Raw genomic sequence first — 17046 nt, 5'->3', positions numbered from 1 at the left:
AGTTACTCTCTATTCGAAAAGGGCAGTTGTTTGAGGTGCAATGGATGAGCAGCCAGTCGCAGCTGTGTCGTGCACTGTTTCTACAAAAGCGAAGAGCACTGGCACAGGTAGCGTGGCCGAGCGGTCTAAGGCGCTGGTTTAAGGCACCAGTCTCTTCGGAGGCGTGGGTTCGAATCCCACCGCTGCCACATTTTTCTGTTTTTTGTGCCATTGTGGTGTTTTCTCGTGGGGTAGAACGCAGCTCCTGTGACCGCCGTGCAGCGTCGGTAGCGTGGCCGAGCGGTCTAAGGCGCTGGTTTCAGGCACCAGTCTCCTCGGAGGCGTGGGTTCGAATCCCACCGCTGCCAATGTTTTCTGTCTCGAAAGCCGCAGCACTGATTACCCGCGACGAAAGCAGCGCAGCAAGCCGTGAGCGTCTCTTTCTTAAATTGTCGTAGCACAGTGCGCGGTGCAACGACATGATTCACAGGCGCCGTTTGGTGTCATAGTGGCTGGCGTTCGTCTCTACGAAATGAGTCCCGAGCATGCCGCTGTACAAAGTGGGAGCGTATAATTTTGTAGTTGTCGTTTAGTAGCGTGTGTATAGATTGCTGTGTTCGCTGGAGTAGCCCTTGTGCCGTTGTCCGGTGTGGTCTAGTGGCTAGGATACCTGGCTCTCACCCAGGAGGCCCGGGTTCGATTCCCGGTACCGGAAAAGCGAGCGCAATTTGTTGCTCCTCTTATGCGACTTGGCCCGACTTAGCTCGACTGACGCTTCGCTGACGCTTGCAGAAAACTACGTTAAGTACGATTCGTGGTCACAAGTGACGGCGAGAGCGATGCGACATCTGTCCACCTCTTATCGAGGCACATACCTGTGGTGAACAGAGTAGGAGGACTGCAAGACACTGCCACGGGGGTTGAATGCAGCTAACCACACTGCTTAGTGTCCTTACATCGCAGACACGTTCGTTTGCCAGTATACATATAATGGAGACCGCGTCTGACACAGTGGTGTGTGGGCCGAGCTTTGCTGTGCATTGCAACATGCAGTCGCGAGGACTGCCCTCGGCGGTGCTTCCGTGGCCGTGATCGTCTAGTGGTTAGGACATTGCGTTGTGGCCGCAATAACCCAGGTTCGAATCCTGGTCACGGCAATTTTTAAAGTTTTGCCTTGGTGTCGCTGCAGTGACGGTTGTGACTCAGTGTTTGAAATCACGGTGCCCTCTTGATTTTTCACTCATGTTCCGCAGGCTGCAGGTGGCACTACCAATTCTTTATCAACACGCAATGCCGCCACACGAGAGCGCGGGCAGCTACCTGTGTAGTTACTCTCTATTCGAAAAGGGCAGTTGTTTGAGGTGCAATGGATGAGCAGCCAGTCGCAGCTGTGTCGTGCACTGTTTCTACAAAAGCGAAGAGCACTGGCACAGGTAGCGTGGCCGAGCGGTCTAAGGCGCTGGTTTAAGGCACCAGTCTCTTCGGAGGCGTGGGTTCGAATCCCACCGCTGCCACATTTTTCTGTTTTTTGTGCCATTGTGGTGTTTTCTCGTGGGGTAGAACGCAGCTCCTGTGACCGCCGTGCAGCGTCGGTAGCGTGGCCGAGCGGTCTAAGGCGCTGGTTTCAGGCACCAGTCTCCTCGGAGGCGTGGGTTCGAATCCCACCGCTGCCAATGTTTTCTGTCTCGAAAGCCGCAGCACTGATTACCCGCGACGAAAGCAGCGCAGCAAGCCGTGAGCGTCTCTTTCTTAAATTGTCGTAGCACAGTGCGCGGTGCAACGACATGATTCACAGGCGCCGTTTGGTGTCATAGTGGCTGGCGTTCGTCTCTACGAAATGAGTCCCGAGCATGCCGCTGTACAAAGTGGGAGCGTATAATTTTGTAGTTGTCGTTTAGTAGCGTGTGTATAGATTGCTGTGTTCGCTGGAGTAGCCCTTGTGCCGTTGTCCGGTGTGGTCTAGTGGCTAGGATACCTGGCTCTCACCCAGGAGGCCCGGGTTCGATTCCCGGTACCGGAAAAGCGAGCGCAATTTGTTGCTCCTCTTATGCGACTTGGCCCGACTTAGCTCGACTGACGCTTCGCTGACGCTTGCAGAAAACTACGTTAAGTACGATTCGTGGTCACAAGTGACGGCGAGAGCGATGCGACATCTGTCCACCTCTTATCGAGGCACATACCTGTGGTGAACAGAGTAGGAGGACTGCAAGACACTGCCACGGGGGTTGAATGCAGCTAACCACACTGCTTAGTGTCCTTACATCGCAGACACGTTCGTTTGCCAGTATACATATAATGGAGACCGCGTCTGACACAGTGGTGTGTGGGCCGAGCTTTGCTGTGCATTGCAACATGCAGTCGCGAGGACTGCCCTCGGCGGTGCTTCCGTGGCCGTGATCGTCTAGTGGTTAGGACATTGCGTTGTGGCCGCAATAACCCAGGTTCGAATCCTGGTCACGGCAATTTTTAAAGTTTTGCCTTGGTGTCGCTGCAGTGACGGTTGTGACTCAGTGTTTGAAATCACGGTGCCCTCTTGATTTTTCACTCATGTTCCGCAGGCTGCAGGTGGCACTACCAATTCTTTATCAACACGCAATGCCGCCACACGAGAGCGCGGGCAGCTACCTGTGTAGTTACTCTCTATTCGAAAAGGGCAGTTGTTTGAGGTGCAATGGATGAGCAGCCAGTCGCAGCTGTGTCGTGCACTGTTTCTACAAAAGCGAAGAGCACTGGCACAGGTAGCGTGGCCGAGCGGTCTAAGGCGCTGGTTTAAGGCACCAGTCTCTTCGGAGGCGTGGGTTCGAATCCCACCGCTGCCACATTTTTCTGTTTTTTGTGCCATTGTGGTGTTTTCTCGTGGGGTAGAACGCAGCTCCTGTGACCGCCGTGCAGCGTCGGTAGCGTGGCCGAGCGGTCTAAGGCGCTGGTTTCAGGCACCAGTCTCCTCGGAGGCGTGGGTTCGAATCCCACCGCTGCCAATGTTTTCTGTCTCGAAAGCCGCAGCACTGATTACCCGCGACGAAAGCAGCGCAGCAAGCCGTGAGCGTCTCTTTCTTAAATTGTCGTAGCACAGTGCGCGGTGCAACGACATGATTCACAGGCGCCGTTTGGTGTCATAGTGGCTGGCGTTCGTCTCTACGAAATGAGTCCCGAGCATGCCGCTGTACAAAGTGGGAGCGTATAATTTTGTAGTTGTCGTTTAGTAGCGTGTGTATAGATTGCTGTGTTCGCTGGAGTAGCCCTTGTGCCGTTGTCCGGTGTGGTCTAGTGGCTAGGATACCTGGCTCTCACCCAGGAGGCCCGGGTTCGATTCCCGGTACCGGAAAAGCGAGCGCAATTTGTTGCTCCTCTTATGCGACTTGGCCCGACTTAGCTCGACTGACGCTTCGCTGACGCTTGCAGAAAACTACGTTAAGTACGATTCGTGGTCACAAGTGACGGCGAGAGCGATGCGACATCTGTCCACCTCTTATCGAGGCACATACCTGTGGTGAACAGAGTAGGAGGACTGCAAGACACTGCCACGGGGGTTGAATGCAGCTAACCACACTGCTTAGTGTCCTTACATCGCAGACACGTTCGTTTGCCAGTATACATATAATGGAGACCGCGTCTGACACAGTGGTGTGTGGGCCGAGCTTTGCTGTGCATTGCAACATGCAGTCGCGAGGACTGCCCTCGGCGGTGCTTCCGTGGCCGTGATCGTCTAGTGGTTAGGACATTGCGTTGTGGCCGCAATAACCCAGGTTCGAATCCTGGTCACGGCAATTTTTAAAGTTTTGCCTTGGTGTCGCTGCAGTGACGGTTGTGACTCAGTGTTTGAAATCACGGTGCCCTCTTGATTTTTCACTCATGTTCCGCAGGCTGCAGGTGGCACTACCAATTCTTTATCAACACGCAATGCCGCCACACGAGAGCGCGGGCAGCTACCTGTGTAGTTACTCTCTATTCGAAAAGGGCAGTTGTTTGAGGTGCAATGGATGAGCAGCCAGTCGCAGCTGTGTCGTGCACTGTTTCTACAAAAGCGAAGAGCACTGGCACAGGTAGCGTGGCCGAGCGGTCTAAGGCGCTGGTTTAAGGCACCAGTCTCTTCGGAGGCGTGGGTTCGAATCCCACCGCTGCCACATTTTTCTGTTTTTTGTGCCATTGTGGTGTTTTCTCGTGGGGTAGAACGCAGCTCCTGTGACCGCCGTGCAGCGTCGGTAGCGTGGCCGAGCGGTCTAAGGCGCTGGTTTCAGGCACCAGTCTCCTCGGAGGCGTGGGTTCGAATCCCACCGCTGCCAATGTTTTCTGTCTCGAAAGCCGCAGCACTGATTACCCGCGACGAAAGCAGCGCAGCAAGCCGTGAGCGTCTCTTTCTTAAATTGTCGTAGCACAGTGCGCGGTGCAACGACATGATTCACAGGCGCCGTTTGGTGTCATAGTGGCTGGCGTTCGTCTCTACGAAATGAGTCCCGAGCATGCCGCTGTACAAAGTGGGAGCGTATAATTTTGTAGTTGTCGTTTAGTAGCGTGTGTATAGATTGCTGTGTTCGCTGGAGTAGCCCTTGTGCCGTTGTCCGGTGTGGTCTAGTGGCTAGGATACCTGGCTCTCACCCAGGAGGCCCGGGTTCGATTCCCGGTACCGGAAAAGCGAGCGCAATTTGTTGCTCCTCTTATGCGACTTGGCCCGACTTAGCTCGACTGACGCTTCGCTGACGCTTGCAGAAAACTACGTTAAGTACGATTCGTGGTCACAAGTGACGGCGAGAGCGATGCGACATCTGTCCACCTCTTATCGAGGCACATACCTGTGGTGAACAGAGTAGGAGGACTGCAAGACACTGCCACGGGGGTTGAATGCAGCTAACCACACTGCTTAGTGTCCTTACATCGCAGACACGTTCGTTTGCCAGTATACATATAATGGAGACCGCGTCTGACACAGTGGTGTGTGGGCCGAGCTTTGCTGTGCATTGCAACATGCAGTCGCGAGGACTGCCCTCGGCGGTGCTTCCGTGGCCGTGATCGTCTAGTGGTTAGGACATTGCGTTGTGGCCGCAATAACCCAGGTTCGAATCCTGGTCACGGCAATTTTTAAAGTTTTGCCTTGGTGTCGCTGCAGTGACGGTTGTGACTCAGTGTTTGAAATCACGGTGCCCTCTTGATTTTTCACTCATGTTCCGCAGGCTGCAGGTGGCACTACCAATTCTTTATCAACACGCAATGCCGCCACACGAGAGCGCGGGCAGCTACCTGTGTAGTTACTCTCTATTCGAAAAGGGCAGTTGTTTGAGGTGCAATGGATGAGCAGCCAGTCGCAGCTGTGTCGTGCACTGTTTCTACAAAAGCGAAGAGCACTGGCACAGGTAGCGTGGCCGAGCGGTCTAAGGCGCTGGTTTAAGGCACCAGTCTCTTCGGAGGCGTGGGTTCGAATCCCACCGCTGCCACATTTTTCTGTTTTTTGTGCCATTGTGGTGTTTTCTCGTGGGGTAGAACGCAGCTCCTGTGACCGCCGTGCAGCGTCGGTAGCGTGGCCGAGCGGTCTAAGGCGCTGGTTTCAGGCACCAGTCTCCTCGGAGGCGTGGGTTCGAATCCCACCGCTGCCAATGTTTTCTGTCTCGAAAGCCGCAGCACTGATTACCCGCGACGAAAGCAGCGCAGCAAGCCGTGAGCGTCTCTTTCTTAAATTGTCGTAGCACAGTGCGCGGTGCAACGACATGATTCACAGGCGCCGTTTGGTGTCATAGTGGCTGGCGTTCGTCTCTACGAAATGAGTCCCGAGCATGCCGCTGTACAAAGTGGGAGCGTATAATTTTGTAGTTGTCGTTTAGTAGCGTGTGTATAGATTGCTGTGTTCGCTGGAGTAGCCCTTGTGCCGTTGTCCGGTGTGGTCTAGTGGCTAGGATACCTGGCTCTCACCCAGGAGGCCCGGGTTCGATTCCCGGTACCGGAAAAGCGAGCGCAATTTGTTGCTCCTCTTATGCGACTTGGCCCGACTTAGCTCGACTGACGCTTCGCTGACGCTTGCAGAAAACTACGTTAAGTACGATTCGTGGTCACAAGTGACGGCGAGAGCGATGCGACATCTGTCCACCTCTTATCGAGGCACATACCTGTGGTGAACAGAGTAGGAGGACTGCAAGACACTGCCACGGGGGTTGAATGCAGCTAACCACACTGCTTAGTGTCCTTACATCGCAGACACGTTCGTTTGCCAGTATACATATAATGGAGACCGCGTCTGACACAGTGGTGTGTGGGCCGAGCTTTGCTGTGCATTGCAACATGCAGTCGCGAGGACTGCCCTCGGCGGTGCTTCCGTGGCCGTGATCGTCTAGTGGTTAGGACATTGCGTTGTGGCCGCAATAACCCAGGTTCGAATCCTGGTCACGGCAATTTTTAAAGTTTTGCCTTGGTGTCGCTGCAGTGACGGTTGTGACTCAGTGTTTGAAATCACGGTGCCCTCTTGATTTTTCACTCATGTTCCGCAGGCTGCAGGTGGCACTACCAATTCTTTATCAACACGCAATGCCGCCACACGAGAGCGCGGGCAGCTACCTGTGTAGTTACTCTCTATTCGAAAAGGGCAGTTGTTTGAGGTGCAATGGATGAGCAGCCAGTCGCAGCTGTGTCGTGCACTGTTTCTACAAAAGCGAAGAGCACTGGCACAGGTAGCGTGGCCGAGCGGTCTAAGGCGCTGGTTTAAGGCACCAGTCTCTTCGGAGGCGTGGGTTCGAATCCCACCGCTGCCACATTTTTCTGTTTTTTGTGCCATTGTGGTGTTTTCTCGTGGGGTAGAACGCAGCTCCTGTGACCGCCGTGCAGCGTCGGTAGCGTGGCCGAGCGGTCTAAGGCGCTGGTTTCAGGCACCAGTCTCCTCGGAGGCGTGGGTTCGAATCCCACCGCTGCCAATGTTTTCTGTCTCGAAAGCCGCAGCACTGATTACCCGCGACGAAAGCAGCGCAGCAAGCCGTGAGCGTCTCTTTCTTAAATTGTCGTAGCACAGTGCGCGGTGCAACGACATGATTCACAGGCGCCGTTTGGTGTCATAGTGGCTGGCGTTCGTCTCTACGAAATGAGTCCCGAGCATGCCGCTGTACAAAGTGGGAGCGTATAATTTTGTAGTTGTCGTTTAGTAGCGTGTGTATAGATTGCTGTGTTCGCTGGAGTAGCCCTTGTGCCGTTGTCCGGTGTGGTCTAGTGGCTAGGATACCTGGCTCTCACCCAGGAGGCCCGGGTTCGATTCCCGGTACCGGAAAAGCGAGCGCAATTTGTTGCTCCTCTTATGCGACTTGGCCCGACTTAGCTCGACTGACGCTTCGCTGACGCTTGCAGAAAACTACGTTAAGTACGATTCGTGGTCACAAGTGACGGCGAGAGCGATGCGACATCTGTCCACCTCTTATCGAGGCACATACCTGTGGTGAACAGAGTAGGAGGACTGCAAGACACTGCCACGGGGGTTGAATGCAGCTAACCACACTGCTTAGTGTCCTTACATCGCAGACACGTTCGTTTGCCAGTATACATATAATGGAGACCGCGTCTGACACAGTGGTGTGTGGGCCGAGCTTTGCTGTGCATTGCAACATGCAGTCGCGAGGACTGCCCTCGGCGGTGCTTCCGTGGCCGTGATCGTCTAGTGGTTAGGACATTGCGTTGTGGCCGCAATAACCCAGGTTCGAATCCTGGTCACGGCAATTTTTAAAGTTTTGCCTTGGTGTCGCTGCAGTGACGGTTGTGACTCAGTGTTTGAAATCACGGTGCCCTCTTGATTTTTCACTCATGTTCCGCAGGCTGCAGGTGGCACTACCAATTCTTTATCAACACGCAATGCCGCCACACGAGAGCGCGGGCAGCTACCTGTGTAGTTACTCTCTATTCGAAAAGGGCAGTTGTTTGAGGTGCAATGGATGAGCAGCCAGTCGCAGCTGTGTCGTGCACTGTTTCTACAAAAGCGAAGAGCACTGGCACAGGTAGCGTGGCCGAGCGGTCTAAGGCGCTGGTTTAAGGCACCAGTCTCTTCGGAGGCGTGGGTTCGAATCCCACCGCTGCCACATTTTTCTGTTTTTTGTGCCATTGTGGTGTTTTCTCGTGGGGTAGAACGCAGCTCCTGTGACCGCCGTGCAGCGTCGGTAGCGTGGCCGAGCGGTCTAAGGCGCTGGTTTCAGGCACCAGTCTCCTCGGAGGCGTGGGTTCGAATCCCACCGCTGCCAATGTTTTCTGTCTCGAAAGCCGCAGCACTGATTACCCGCGACGAAAGCAGCGCAGCAAGCCGTGAGCGTCTCTTTCTTAAATTGTCGTAGCACAGTGCGCGGTGCAACGACATGATTCACAGGCGCCGTTTGGTGTCATAGTGGCTGGCGTTCGTCTCTACGAAATGAGTCCCGAGCATGCCGCTGTACAAAGTGGGAGCGTATAATTTTGTAGTTGTCGTTTAGTAGCGTGTGTATAGATTGCTGTGTTCGCTGGAGTAGCCCTTGTGCCGTTGTCCGGTGTGGTCTAGTGGCTAGGATACCTGGCTCTCACCCAGGAGGCCCGGGTTCGATTCCCGGTACCGGAAAAGCGAGCGCAATTTGTTGCTCCTCTTATGCGACTTTGCCCGACTTAGCTCGACTGACGCTTCGCTGACGCTTGCAGAAAACTACGTTAAGTACGATTCGTGGTCACAAGTGACGGCGAGAGCGATGCGACATCTGTCCACCTCTTATCGAGGCACATACCTGTGGTGAACAGAGTAGGAGGACTGCAAGACACTGCCACGGGGGTTGAATGCAGCTAACCACACTGCTTAGTGTCCTTACATCGCAGACACGTTCGTTTGCCAGTATACATATAATGGAGACCGCGTCTGACACAGTGGTGTGTGGGCCGAGCTTTGCTGTGCATTGCAACATGCAGTCGCGAGGACTGCCCTCGGCGGTGCTTCCGTGGCCGTGATCGTCTAGTGGTTAGGACATTGCGTTGTGGCCGCAATAACCCAGGTTCGAATCCTGGTCACGGCAATTTTTAAAGTTTTGCCTTGGTGTCGCTGCAGTGACGGTTGTGACTCAGTGTTTGAAATCACGGTGCCCTCTTGATTTTTCACTCATGTTCCGCAGGCTGCAGGTGGCACTACCAATTCTTTATCAACACGCAATGCCGCCACACGAGAGCGCGGGCAGCTACCTGTGTAGTTACTCTCTATTCGAAAAGGGCAGTTGTTTGAGGTGCAATGGATGAGCAGCCAGTCGCAGCTGTGTCGTGCACTGTTTCTACAAAAGCGAAGAGCACTGGCACAGGTAGCGTGGCCGAGCGGTCTAAGGCGCTGGTTTAAGGCACCAGTCTCTTCGGAGGCGTGGGTTCGAATCCCACCGCTGCCACATTTTTCTGTTTTTTGTGCCATTGTGGTGTTTTCTCGTGGGGTAGAACGCAGCTCCTGTGACCGCCGTGCAGCGTCGGTAGCGTGGCCGAGCGGTCTAAGGCGCTGGTTTCAGGCACCAGTCTCCTCGGAGGCGTGGGTTCGAATCCCACCGCTGCCAATGTTTTCTGTCTCGAAAGCCGCAGCACTGATTACCCGCGACGAAAGCAGCGCAGCAAGCCGTGAGCGTCTCTTTCTTAAATTGTCGTAGCACAGTGCGCGGTGCAACGACATGATTCACAGGCGCCGTTTGGTGTCATAGTGGCTGGCGTTCGTCTCTACGAAATGAGTCCCGAGCATGCCGCTGTACAAAGTGGGAGCGTATAATTTTGTAGTTGTCGTTTAGTAGCGTGTGTATAGATTGCTGTGTTCGCTGGAGTAGCCCTTGTGCCGTTGTCCGGTGTGGTCTAGTGGCTAGGATACCTGGCTCTCACCCAGGAGGCCCGGGTTCGATTCCCGGTACCGGAAAAGCGAGCGCAATTTGTTGCTCCTCTTATGCGACTTGGCCCGACTTAGCTCGACTGACGCTTCGCTGACGCTTGCAGAAAACTACGTTAAGTACGATTCGTGGTCACAAGTGACGGCGAGAGCGATGCGACATCTGTCCACCTCTTATCGAGGCACATACCTGTGGTGAACAGAGTAGGAGGACTGCAAGACACTGCCACGGGGGTTGAATGCAGCTAACCACACTGCTTAGTGTCCTTACATCGCAGACACGTTCGTTTGCCAGTATACATATAATGGAGACCGCGTCTGACACAGTGGTGTGTGGGCCGAGCTTTGCTGTGCATTGCAACATGCAGTCGCGAGGACTGCCCTCGGCGGTGCTTCCGTGGCCGTGATCGTCTAGTGGTTAGGACATTGCGTTGTGGCCGCAATAACCCAGGTTCGAATCCTGGTCACGGCAATTTTTAAAGTTTTGCCTTGGTGTCGCTGCAGTGACGGTTGTGACTCAGTGTTTGAAATCACGGTGCCCTCTTGATTTTTCACTCATGTTCCGCAGGCTGCAGGTGGCACTACCAATTCTTTATCAACACGCAATGCCGCCACACGAGAGCGCGGGCAGCTACCTGTGTAGTTACTCTCTATTCGAAAAGGGCAGTTGTTTGAGGTGCAATGGATGAGCAGCCAGTCGCAGCTGTGTCGTGCACTGTTTCTACAAAAGCGAAGAGCACTGGCACAGGTAGCGTGGCCGAGCGGTCTAAGGCGCTGGTTTAAGGCACCAGTCTCTTCGGAGGCGTGGGTTCGAATCCCACCGCTGCCACATTTTTCTGTTTTTTGTGCCATTGTGGTGTTTTCTCGTGGGGTAGAACGCAGCTCCTGTGACCGCCGTGCAGCGTCGGTAGCGTGGCCGAGCGGTCTAAGGCGCTGGTTTCAGGCACCAGTCTCCTCGGAGGCGTGGGTTCGAATCCCACCGCTGCCAATGTTTTCTGTCTCGAAAGCCGCAGCACTGATTACCCGCGACGAAAGCAGCGCAGCAAGCCGTGAGCGTCTCTTTCTTAAATTGTCGTAGCACAGTGCGCGGTGCAACGACATGATTCACAGGCGCCGTTTGGTGTCATAGTGGCTGGCGTTCGTCTCTACGAAATGAGTCCCGAGCATGCCGCTGTACAAAGTGGGAGCGTATAATTTTGTAGTTGTCGTTTAGTAGCGTGTGTATAGATTGCTGTGTTCGCTGGAGTAGCCCTTGTGCCGTTGTCCGGTGTGGTCTAGTGGCTAGGATACCTGGCTCTCACCCAGGAGGCCCGGGTTCGATTCCCGGTACCGGAAAAGCGAGCGCAATTTGTTGCTCCTCTTATGCGACTTGGCCCGACTTAGCTCGACTGACGCTTCGCTGACGCTTGCAGAAAACTACGTTAAGTACGATTCGTGGTCACAAGTGACGGCGAGAGCGATGCGACATCTGTCCACCTCTTATCGAGGCACATACCTGTGGTGAACAGAGTAGGAGGACTGCAAGACACTGCCACGGGGGTTGAATGCAGCTAACCACACTGCTTAGTGTCCTTACATCGCAGACACGTTCGTTTGCCAGTATACATATAATGGAGACCGCGTCTGACACAGTGGTGTGTGGGCCGAGCTTTGCTGTGCATTGCAACATGCAGTCGCGAGGACTGCCCTCGGCGGTGCTTCCGTGGCCGTGATCGTCTAGTGGTTAGGACATTGCGTTGTGGCCGCAATAACCCAGGTTCGAATCCTGGTCACGGCAATTTTTAAAGTTTTGCCTTGGTGTCGCTGCAGTGACGGTTGTGACTCAGTGTTTGAAATCACGGTGCCCTCTTGATTTTTCACTCATGTTCCGCAGGCTGCAGGTGGCACTACCAATTCTTTATCAACACGCAATGCCGCCACACGAGAGCGCGGGCAGCTACCTGTGTAGTTACTCTCTATTCGAAAAGGGCAGTTGTTTGAGGTGCAATGGATGAGCAGCCAGTCGCAGCTGTGTCGTGCACTGTTTCTACAAAAGCGAAGAGCACTGGCACAGGTAGCGTGGCCGAGCGGTCTAAGGCGCTGGTTTAAGGCACCAGTCTCTTCGGAGGCGTGGGTTCGAATCCCACCGCTGCCACATTTTTCTGTTTTTTGTGCCATTGTGGTGTTTTCTCGTGGGGTAGAACGCAGCTCCTGTGACCGCCGTGCAGCGTCGGTAGCGTGGCCGAGCGGTCTAAGGCGCTGGTTTCAGGCACCAGTCTCCTCGGAGGCGTGGGTTCGAATCCCACCGCTGCCAATGTTTTCTGTCTCGAAAGCCGCAGCACTGATTACCCGCGACGAAAGCAGCGCAGCAAGCCGTGAGCGTCTCTTTCTTAAATTGTCGTAGCACAGTGCGCGGTGCAACGACATGATTCACAGGCGCCGTTTGGTGTCATAGTGGCTGGCGTTCGTCTCTACGAAATGAGTCCCGAGCATGCCGCTGTACAAAGTGGGAGCGTATAATTTTGTAGTTGTCGTTTAGTAGCGTGTGTATAGATTGCTGTGTTCGCTGGAGTAGCCCTTGTGCCGTTGTCCGGTGTGGTCTAGTGGCTAGGATACCTGGCTCTCACCCAGGAGGCCCGGGTTCGATTCCCGGTACCGGAAAAGCGAGCGCAATTTGTTGCTCCTCTTATGCGACTTGGCCCGACTTAGCTCGACTGACGCTTCGCTGACGCTTGCAGAAAACTACGTTAAGTACGATTCGTGGTCACAAGTGACGGCGAGAGCGATGCGACATCTGTCCACCTCTTATCGAGGCACATACCTGTGGTGAACAGAGTAGGAGGACTGCAAGACACTGCCACGGGGGTTGAATGCAGCTAACCACACTGCTTAGTGTCCTTACATCGCAGACACGTTCGTTTGCCAGTATACATATAATGGAGACCGCGTCTGACACAGTGGTGTGTGGGCCGAGCTTTGCTGTGCATTGCAACATGCAGTCGCGAGGACTGCCCTCGGCGGTGCTTCCGTGGCCGTGATCGTCTAGTGGTTAGGACATTGCGTTGTGGCCGCAATAACCCAGGTTCGAATCCTGGTCACGGCAATTTTTAAAGTTTTGCCTTGGTGTCGCTGCAGTGACGGTTGTGACTCAGTGTTTGAAATCACGGTGCCCTCTTGATTTTTCACTCATGTTCCGCAGGCTGCAGGTGGCACTACCAATTCTTTATCAACACGCAATGCCGCCACACGAGAGCGCGGGCAGCTACCTGTGTAGTTACTCTCTATTCGAAAAGGGCAGTTGTTTGAGGTGCAATGGATGAGCAGCCAGTCGCAGCTGTGTCGTGCACTGTTTCTACAAAAGCGAAGAGCACTGGCACAGGTAGCGTGGCCGAGCGGTCTAAGGCGCTGGTTTAAGGCACCAGTCTCTTCGGAGGCGTGGGTTCGAATCCCACCGCTGCCACATTTTTCTGTTTTTTGTGCCATTGTGGTGTTTTCTCGTGGGGTAGAACGCAGCTCCTGTGACCGCCGTGCAGCGTCGGTAGCGTGGCCGAGCGGTCTAAGGCGCTGGTTTCAGGCACCAGTCTCCTCGGAGGCGTGGGTTCGAATCCCACCGCTGCCAATGTTTTCTGTCTCGAAAGCCGCAGCACTGATTACCCGCGACGAAAGCAGCGCAGCAAGCCGTGAGCGTCTCTTTCTTAAATTGTCGTAGCACAGTGCGCGGTGCAACGACATGATTCACAGGCGCCGTTTGGTGTCATAGTGGCTGGCGTTCGTCTCTACGAAATGAGTCCCGAGCATGCCGCTGTACAAAGTGGGAGCGTATAATTTTGTAGTTGTCGTTTAGTAGCGTGTGTATAGATTGCTGTGTTCGCTGGAGTAGCCCTTGTGCCGTTGTCCGGTGTGGTCTAGTGGCTAGGATACCTGGCTCTCACCCAGGAGGCCCGGGTTCGATTCCCGGTACCGGAAAAGCGAGCGCAATTTGTTGGCCCGACTTAGCTCGACTGACGCTTCGCTGACGCTTGCAGAAAACTACGTTAAGTACGATTCGTGGTCACAAGTGACGGCGAGAGCGATGCGACATCTGTCCACCTCTTATCGAGGCACATACCTGTGGTGAACAGAGTAGGAGGACTGCAAGACACTGCCACGGGGGTTGAATGCAGCTAACCACACTGCTTAGTGTCCTTACATCGCAGACACGTTCGTTTGCCAGTATACATATAATGGAGACCGCGTCTGACACAGTGGTGTGTGGGCCGAGCTTTGCTGTGCATTGCAACATGCAGTCGCGAGGACTGCCCTCGGCGGTGCTTCCGTGGCCGTGATCGTCTAGTGGTTAGGACATTGCGTTGTGGCCGCAATAACCCAGGTTCGAATCCTGGTCACGGCAATTTTTAAAGTTTTGCCTTGGTGTCGCTGCAGTGACGGTTGTGACTCAGTGTTTGAAATCACGGTGCCCTCTTGATTTTTCACTCATGTTCCGCAGGCTGCAGGTGGCACTACCAATTCTTTATCAACACGCAATGCCGCCACACGAGAGCGCGGGCAGCTACCTGTGTAGTTACTCTCTATTCGAAAAGGGCAGTTGTTTGAGGTGCAATGGATGAGCAGCCAGTCGCAGCTGTGTCGTGCACTGTTTCTACAAAAGCGAAGAGCACTGGCACAGGTAGCGTGGCCGAGCGGTCTAAGGCGCTGGTTTAAGGCACCAGTCTCTTCGGAGGCGTGGGTTCGAATCCCACCGCTGCCACATTTTTCTGTTTTTTGTGCCATTGTGGTGTTTTCTCGTGGGGTAGAACGCAGCTCCTGTGACCGCCGTGCAGCGTCGGTAGCGTGGCCGAGCGGTCTAAGGCGCTGGTTTCAGGCACCAGTCTCCTCGGAGGCGTGGGTTCGAATCCCACCGCTGCCAATGTTTTCTGTCTCGAAAGCCGCAGCACTGATTACCCGCGACGAAAGCAGCGCAGCAAGCCGTGAGCGTCTCTTTCTTAAATTGTCGTAGCACAGTGCGCGGTGCAACGACATGATTCACAGGCGCCGTTTGGTGTCATAGTGGCTGGCGTTCGTCTCTACGAAATGAGTCCCGAGCATGCCGCTGTACAAAGTGGGAGCGTATAATTTTGTAGTTGTCGTTTAGTAGCGTGTGTATAGATTGCTGTGTTCGCTGGAGTAGCCCTTGTGCCGTTGTCCGGTGTGGTCTAGTGGCTAGGATACCTGGCTCTCACCCAGGAGGCCCGGGTTCGATTCCCGGTACCGGAAAAGCGAGCGCAATTTGTTGCTCCTCTTATGCGACTTGGCCCGACTTAGCTCGACTGACGCTTCGCTGACGCTTGCAGAAAACTACGTTAAGTACGATTCGTGGTCACAAGTGACGGCGAGAGCGATGCGACATCTGTCCACCTCTTATCGAGGCACATACCTGTGGTGAACAGAGTAGGAGGACTGCAAGACACTGCCACGGGGGTTGAATGCAGCTAACCACACTGCTTAGTGTCCTTACATCGCAGACACGTTCGTTTGCCAGTATACATATAATGGAGACCGCGTCTGACACAGTGGTGTGTGGGCCGAGCTTTGCTGTGCATTGCAACATGCAGTCGCGAGGACTGCCCTCGGCGGTGCTTCCGTGGCCGTGATCGTCTAGTGGTTAGGACATTGCGTTGTGGCCGCAATAACCCAGGTTCGAATCCTGGTCACGGCAATTTTTAAAGTTTTGCCTTGGTGTCGCTGCAGTGACGGTTGTGACTCAGTGTTTGAAATCACGGTGCCCTCTTGATTTTTCACTCATGTTCCGCAGGCTGCAGGTGGCACTACCAATTCTTTATCAACACGCAATGCCGCCACACGAGAGCGCGGGCAGCTACCTGTGTAGTTACTCTCTATTCGAAAAGGGCAGTTGTTTGAGGTGCAATGGATGAGCAGCCAGTCGCAGCTGTGTCGTGCACTGTTTCTACAAAAGCGAAGAGCACTGGCACAGGTAGCGTGGCCGAGCGGTCTAAGGCGCTGGTTTAAGGCACCAGTCTCTTCGGAGGCGTGGGTTCGAATCCCACCGCTGCCACATTTTTCTGTTTTTTGTGCCATTGTGGTGTTTTCTCGTGGGGTAGAACGCAGCTCCTGTGACCGCCGTGCAGCGTCGGTAGCGTGGCCGAGCGGTCTAAGGCGCTGGTTTCAGGCACCAGTCTCCTCGGAGGCGTGGGTTCGAATCCCACCGCTGCCAATGTTTTCTGTCTCGAAAGCCGCAGCACTGATTACCCGCGACGAAAGCAGCGCAGCAAGCCGTGAGCGTCTCTTTCTTAAATTGTCGTAGCACAGTGCGCGGTGCAACGACATGATTCACAGGCGCCGTTTGGTGTCATAGTGGCTGGCGTTCGTCTCTACGAAATGAGTCCCGAGCATGCCGCTGTACAAAGTGGGAGCGTATAATTTTGTAGTTGTCGTTTAGTAGCGTGTGTATAGATTGCTGTGTTCGCTGGAGTAGCCCTTGTGCCGTTGTCCGGTGTGGTCTAGTGGCTAGGATACCTGGCTCTCACCCAGGAGGCCCGGGTTCGATTCCCGGTACCGGAAAAGCGAGCGCAATTTGTTGCTCCTCTTATGCGACTTGGCCCGACTTAGCTCGACTGACGCTTCGCTGACGCTTGCAGAAAACTACGTTAAGTACGATTCGTGGTCACAAGTGACGGCGAGAGCGATGCGACATCTGTCCACCTCTTATCGAGGCACATACCTGTGGTGAACAGAGTAGGAGGACTGCAAGACACTGCCACGGGGGTTGAATGCAGCTAACCACACTGCTTAGTGTCCTTACATCGCAGACACGTTCGTTTGCCAGTATACATATAATGGAGACCGCGTCTGACACAGTGGTGTGTGGGCCGAGCTTTGCTGTGCATTGCAACATGCAGTCGCGAGGACTGCCCTCGGCGGTGCTTCCGTGGCCGTGATCGTCTAGTGGTTAGGACATTGCGTTGTGGCCGCAATAACCCAGGTTCGAATCCTGGTCACGGCAATTTTTAAAGTTTTGCCTTGGTGTCGCTGCAGTGACGGTTGTGACTCAGTGTTTGAAATCACGGTGCCCTCTTGATTTTTCACTCATGTTCCGCAGGCTGCAGGTGGCACTACCAATTCTTTATCAACACGCAATGCCGCCACACGAGAGCGCGGGCAGCTACCTGTGTAGTTACTCTCTATTCGAAAAGGGCAGTTGTTTGAGGTGCAATGGATGAGCAGCCAGTCGCAGCTGTGTCGTGCACTGTTTCTACAAAAGCGAAGAGCAC

The 17046-nt window shown here is 54.4% G+C and overlaps 52 non-coding genes across 52 annotated transcripts; all 52 read left to right on the top strand.

Annotated features, from left to right (window-relative positions):
- The first annotated feature begins 106 nt into the window (after positions 1 to 106).
- Positions 107 to 188, top strand: Trnal-aag (transfer RNA leucine (anticodon AAG)). Its single transcript has one exon. It is a non-coding gene; the product is annotated as a tRNA-Leu (tRNA).
- A 77-nt stretch (positions 189 to 265) lies between these two features.
- Trnal-cag (transfer RNA leucine (anticodon CAG)) lies at positions 266 to 347 on the top strand. The gene has a single exon. It is a non-coding gene; the product is annotated as a tRNA-Leu (tRNA).
- A 275-nt stretch (positions 348 to 622) lies between these two features.
- On the top strand, positions 623 to 694 carry Trnae-cuc (transfer RNA glutamic acid (anticodon CUC)). Its single transcript has one exon. It is a non-coding gene; the product is annotated as a tRNA-Glu (tRNA).
- A 370-nt stretch (positions 695 to 1064) lies between these two features.
- Trnah-gug (transfer RNA histidin (anticodon GUG)) lies at positions 1065 to 1136 on the top strand. Its single transcript has one exon. It is a non-coding gene; the product is annotated as a tRNA-His (tRNA).
- A 275-nt stretch (positions 1137 to 1411) lies between these two features.
- On the top strand, positions 1412 to 1493 carry Trnal-aag (transfer RNA leucine (anticodon AAG)). Its single transcript has one exon. It is a non-coding gene; the product is annotated as a tRNA-Leu (tRNA).
- A 77-nt stretch (positions 1494 to 1570) lies between these two features.
- Positions 1571 to 1652, top strand: Trnal-cag (transfer RNA leucine (anticodon CAG)). The gene has a single exon. It is a non-coding gene; the product is annotated as a tRNA-Leu (tRNA).
- Positions 1653 to 1927: 275 nt separating this feature from the next.
- Positions 1928 to 1999, top strand: Trnae-cuc (transfer RNA glutamic acid (anticodon CUC)). Its single transcript has one exon. It is a non-coding gene; the product is annotated as a tRNA-Glu (tRNA).
- A 370-nt stretch (positions 2000 to 2369) lies between these two features.
- On the top strand, positions 2370 to 2441 carry Trnah-gug (transfer RNA histidin (anticodon GUG)). Its single transcript has one exon. It is a non-coding gene; the product is annotated as a tRNA-His (tRNA).
- A 275-nt stretch (positions 2442 to 2716) lies between these two features.
- On the top strand, positions 2717 to 2798 carry Trnal-aag (transfer RNA leucine (anticodon AAG)). Its single transcript has one exon. It is a non-coding gene; the product is annotated as a tRNA-Leu (tRNA).
- Positions 2799 to 2875: 77 nt separating this feature from the next.
- On the top strand, positions 2876 to 2957 carry Trnal-cag (transfer RNA leucine (anticodon CAG)). Its single transcript has one exon. It is a non-coding gene; the product is annotated as a tRNA-Leu (tRNA).
- Positions 2958 to 3232: 275 nt separating this feature from the next.
- On the top strand, positions 3233 to 3304 carry Trnae-cuc (transfer RNA glutamic acid (anticodon CUC)). Its single transcript has one exon. It is a non-coding gene; the product is annotated as a tRNA-Glu (tRNA).
- Positions 3305 to 3674: 370 nt separating this feature from the next.
- Positions 3675 to 3746, top strand: Trnah-gug (transfer RNA histidin (anticodon GUG)). Its single transcript has one exon. It is a non-coding gene; the product is annotated as a tRNA-His (tRNA).
- A 275-nt stretch (positions 3747 to 4021) lies between these two features.
- Trnal-aag (transfer RNA leucine (anticodon AAG)) lies at positions 4022 to 4103 on the top strand. The gene has a single exon. It is a non-coding gene; the product is annotated as a tRNA-Leu (tRNA).
- A 77-nt stretch (positions 4104 to 4180) lies between these two features.
- Trnal-cag (transfer RNA leucine (anticodon CAG)) lies at positions 4181 to 4262 on the top strand. The gene has a single exon. It is a non-coding gene; the product is annotated as a tRNA-Leu (tRNA).
- Positions 4263 to 4537: 275 nt separating this feature from the next.
- On the top strand, positions 4538 to 4609 carry Trnae-cuc (transfer RNA glutamic acid (anticodon CUC)). Its single transcript has one exon. It is a non-coding gene; the product is annotated as a tRNA-Glu (tRNA).
- Positions 4610 to 4979: 370 nt separating this feature from the next.
- Trnah-gug (transfer RNA histidin (anticodon GUG)) lies at positions 4980 to 5051 on the top strand. The gene has a single exon. It is a non-coding gene; the product is annotated as a tRNA-His (tRNA).
- Positions 5052 to 5326: 275 nt separating this feature from the next.
- Trnal-aag (transfer RNA leucine (anticodon AAG)) lies at positions 5327 to 5408 on the top strand. Its single transcript has one exon. It is a non-coding gene; the product is annotated as a tRNA-Leu (tRNA).
- Positions 5409 to 5485: 77 nt separating this feature from the next.
- Trnal-cag (transfer RNA leucine (anticodon CAG)) lies at positions 5486 to 5567 on the top strand. The gene has a single exon. It is a non-coding gene; the product is annotated as a tRNA-Leu (tRNA).
- Positions 5568 to 5842: 275 nt separating this feature from the next.
- Positions 5843 to 5914, top strand: Trnae-cuc (transfer RNA glutamic acid (anticodon CUC)). The gene has a single exon. It is a non-coding gene; the product is annotated as a tRNA-Glu (tRNA).
- A 370-nt stretch (positions 5915 to 6284) lies between these two features.
- Positions 6285 to 6356, top strand: Trnah-gug (transfer RNA histidin (anticodon GUG)). The gene has a single exon. It is a non-coding gene; the product is annotated as a tRNA-His (tRNA).
- Positions 6357 to 6631: 275 nt separating this feature from the next.
- On the top strand, positions 6632 to 6713 carry Trnal-aag (transfer RNA leucine (anticodon AAG)). Its single transcript has one exon. It is a non-coding gene; the product is annotated as a tRNA-Leu (tRNA).
- Positions 6714 to 6790: 77 nt separating this feature from the next.
- Trnal-cag (transfer RNA leucine (anticodon CAG)) lies at positions 6791 to 6872 on the top strand. The gene has a single exon. It is a non-coding gene; the product is annotated as a tRNA-Leu (tRNA).
- Positions 6873 to 7147: 275 nt separating this feature from the next.
- Positions 7148 to 7219, top strand: Trnae-cuc (transfer RNA glutamic acid (anticodon CUC)). Its single transcript has one exon. It is a non-coding gene; the product is annotated as a tRNA-Glu (tRNA).
- Positions 7220 to 7589: 370 nt separating this feature from the next.
- On the top strand, positions 7590 to 7661 carry Trnah-gug (transfer RNA histidin (anticodon GUG)). Its single transcript has one exon. It is a non-coding gene; the product is annotated as a tRNA-His (tRNA).
- A 275-nt stretch (positions 7662 to 7936) lies between these two features.
- On the top strand, positions 7937 to 8018 carry Trnal-aag (transfer RNA leucine (anticodon AAG)). The gene has a single exon. It is a non-coding gene; the product is annotated as a tRNA-Leu (tRNA).
- Positions 8019 to 8095: 77 nt separating this feature from the next.
- Trnal-cag (transfer RNA leucine (anticodon CAG)) lies at positions 8096 to 8177 on the top strand. The gene has a single exon. It is a non-coding gene; the product is annotated as a tRNA-Leu (tRNA).
- Positions 8178 to 8452: 275 nt separating this feature from the next.
- On the top strand, positions 8453 to 8524 carry Trnae-cuc (transfer RNA glutamic acid (anticodon CUC)). The gene has a single exon. It is a non-coding gene; the product is annotated as a tRNA-Glu (tRNA).
- A 370-nt stretch (positions 8525 to 8894) lies between these two features.
- Positions 8895 to 8966, top strand: Trnah-gug (transfer RNA histidin (anticodon GUG)). The gene has a single exon. It is a non-coding gene; the product is annotated as a tRNA-His (tRNA).
- Positions 8967 to 9241: 275 nt separating this feature from the next.
- Trnal-aag (transfer RNA leucine (anticodon AAG)) lies at positions 9242 to 9323 on the top strand. Its single transcript has one exon. It is a non-coding gene; the product is annotated as a tRNA-Leu (tRNA).
- A 77-nt stretch (positions 9324 to 9400) lies between these two features.
- Trnal-cag (transfer RNA leucine (anticodon CAG)) lies at positions 9401 to 9482 on the top strand. The gene has a single exon. It is a non-coding gene; the product is annotated as a tRNA-Leu (tRNA).
- A 275-nt stretch (positions 9483 to 9757) lies between these two features.
- On the top strand, positions 9758 to 9829 carry Trnae-cuc (transfer RNA glutamic acid (anticodon CUC)). Its single transcript has one exon. It is a non-coding gene; the product is annotated as a tRNA-Glu (tRNA).
- Positions 9830 to 10199: 370 nt separating this feature from the next.
- On the top strand, positions 10200 to 10271 carry Trnah-gug (transfer RNA histidin (anticodon GUG)). The gene has a single exon. It is a non-coding gene; the product is annotated as a tRNA-His (tRNA).
- Positions 10272 to 10546: 275 nt separating this feature from the next.
- Trnal-aag (transfer RNA leucine (anticodon AAG)) lies at positions 10547 to 10628 on the top strand. Its single transcript has one exon. It is a non-coding gene; the product is annotated as a tRNA-Leu (tRNA).
- A 77-nt stretch (positions 10629 to 10705) lies between these two features.
- On the top strand, positions 10706 to 10787 carry Trnal-cag (transfer RNA leucine (anticodon CAG)). Its single transcript has one exon. It is a non-coding gene; the product is annotated as a tRNA-Leu (tRNA).
- A 275-nt stretch (positions 10788 to 11062) lies between these two features.
- On the top strand, positions 11063 to 11134 carry Trnae-cuc (transfer RNA glutamic acid (anticodon CUC)). The gene has a single exon. It is a non-coding gene; the product is annotated as a tRNA-Glu (tRNA).
- Positions 11135 to 11504: 370 nt separating this feature from the next.
- Positions 11505 to 11576, top strand: Trnah-gug (transfer RNA histidin (anticodon GUG)). Its single transcript has one exon. It is a non-coding gene; the product is annotated as a tRNA-His (tRNA).
- Positions 11577 to 11851: 275 nt separating this feature from the next.
- Trnal-aag (transfer RNA leucine (anticodon AAG)) lies at positions 11852 to 11933 on the top strand. Its single transcript has one exon. It is a non-coding gene; the product is annotated as a tRNA-Leu (tRNA).
- Positions 11934 to 12010: 77 nt separating this feature from the next.
- Trnal-cag (transfer RNA leucine (anticodon CAG)) lies at positions 12011 to 12092 on the top strand. Its single transcript has one exon. It is a non-coding gene; the product is annotated as a tRNA-Leu (tRNA).
- Positions 12093 to 12367: 275 nt separating this feature from the next.
- On the top strand, positions 12368 to 12439 carry Trnae-cuc (transfer RNA glutamic acid (anticodon CUC)). Its single transcript has one exon. It is a non-coding gene; the product is annotated as a tRNA-Glu (tRNA).
- Positions 12440 to 12809: 370 nt separating this feature from the next.
- On the top strand, positions 12810 to 12881 carry Trnah-gug (transfer RNA histidin (anticodon GUG)). Its single transcript has one exon. It is a non-coding gene; the product is annotated as a tRNA-His (tRNA).
- Positions 12882 to 13156: 275 nt separating this feature from the next.
- On the top strand, positions 13157 to 13238 carry Trnal-aag (transfer RNA leucine (anticodon AAG)). Its single transcript has one exon. It is a non-coding gene; the product is annotated as a tRNA-Leu (tRNA).
- A 77-nt stretch (positions 13239 to 13315) lies between these two features.
- Trnal-cag (transfer RNA leucine (anticodon CAG)) lies at positions 13316 to 13397 on the top strand. The gene has a single exon. It is a non-coding gene; the product is annotated as a tRNA-Leu (tRNA).
- Positions 13398 to 13672: 275 nt separating this feature from the next.
- Positions 13673 to 13744, top strand: Trnae-cuc (transfer RNA glutamic acid (anticodon CUC)). The gene has a single exon. It is a non-coding gene; the product is annotated as a tRNA-Glu (tRNA).
- A 352-nt stretch (positions 13745 to 14096) lies between these two features.
- Trnah-gug (transfer RNA histidin (anticodon GUG)) lies at positions 14097 to 14168 on the top strand. Its single transcript has one exon. It is a non-coding gene; the product is annotated as a tRNA-His (tRNA).
- Positions 14169 to 14443: 275 nt separating this feature from the next.
- On the top strand, positions 14444 to 14525 carry Trnal-aag (transfer RNA leucine (anticodon AAG)). The gene has a single exon. It is a non-coding gene; the product is annotated as a tRNA-Leu (tRNA).
- Positions 14526 to 14602: 77 nt separating this feature from the next.
- On the top strand, positions 14603 to 14684 carry Trnal-cag (transfer RNA leucine (anticodon CAG)). Its single transcript has one exon. It is a non-coding gene; the product is annotated as a tRNA-Leu (tRNA).
- Positions 14685 to 14959: 275 nt separating this feature from the next.
- Positions 14960 to 15031, top strand: Trnae-cuc (transfer RNA glutamic acid (anticodon CUC)). The gene has a single exon. It is a non-coding gene; the product is annotated as a tRNA-Glu (tRNA).
- A 370-nt stretch (positions 15032 to 15401) lies between these two features.
- Positions 15402 to 15473, top strand: Trnah-gug (transfer RNA histidin (anticodon GUG)). Its single transcript has one exon. It is a non-coding gene; the product is annotated as a tRNA-His (tRNA).
- Positions 15474 to 15748: 275 nt separating this feature from the next.
- Positions 15749 to 15830, top strand: Trnal-aag (transfer RNA leucine (anticodon AAG)). The gene has a single exon. It is a non-coding gene; the product is annotated as a tRNA-Leu (tRNA).
- A 77-nt stretch (positions 15831 to 15907) lies between these two features.
- On the top strand, positions 15908 to 15989 carry Trnal-cag (transfer RNA leucine (anticodon CAG)). Its single transcript has one exon. It is a non-coding gene; the product is annotated as a tRNA-Leu (tRNA).
- Positions 15990 to 16264: 275 nt separating this feature from the next.
- On the top strand, positions 16265 to 16336 carry Trnae-cuc (transfer RNA glutamic acid (anticodon CUC)). Its single transcript has one exon. It is a non-coding gene; the product is annotated as a tRNA-Glu (tRNA).
- A 370-nt stretch (positions 16337 to 16706) lies between these two features.
- On the top strand, positions 16707 to 16778 carry Trnah-gug (transfer RNA histidin (anticodon GUG)). Its single transcript has one exon. It is a non-coding gene; the product is annotated as a tRNA-His (tRNA).
- Positions 16779 to 17046: the final 268 nt, after the last annotated feature.

Source organism: Schistocerca gregaria, unplaced genomic scaffold (genome assembly GCF_023897955.1).
Source record: "Schistocerca gregaria isolate iqSchGreg1 unplaced genomic scaffold, iqSchGreg1.2 ptg001401l, whole genome shotgun sequence".
NCBI lineage: Eukaryota > Metazoa > Arthropoda > Insecta > Orthoptera > Acrididae > Schistocerca > Schistocerca gregaria.
Note: the sequence above shows the minus strand (reverse complement) of the source record. Positions and strands in the feature narration are given on the sequence as shown.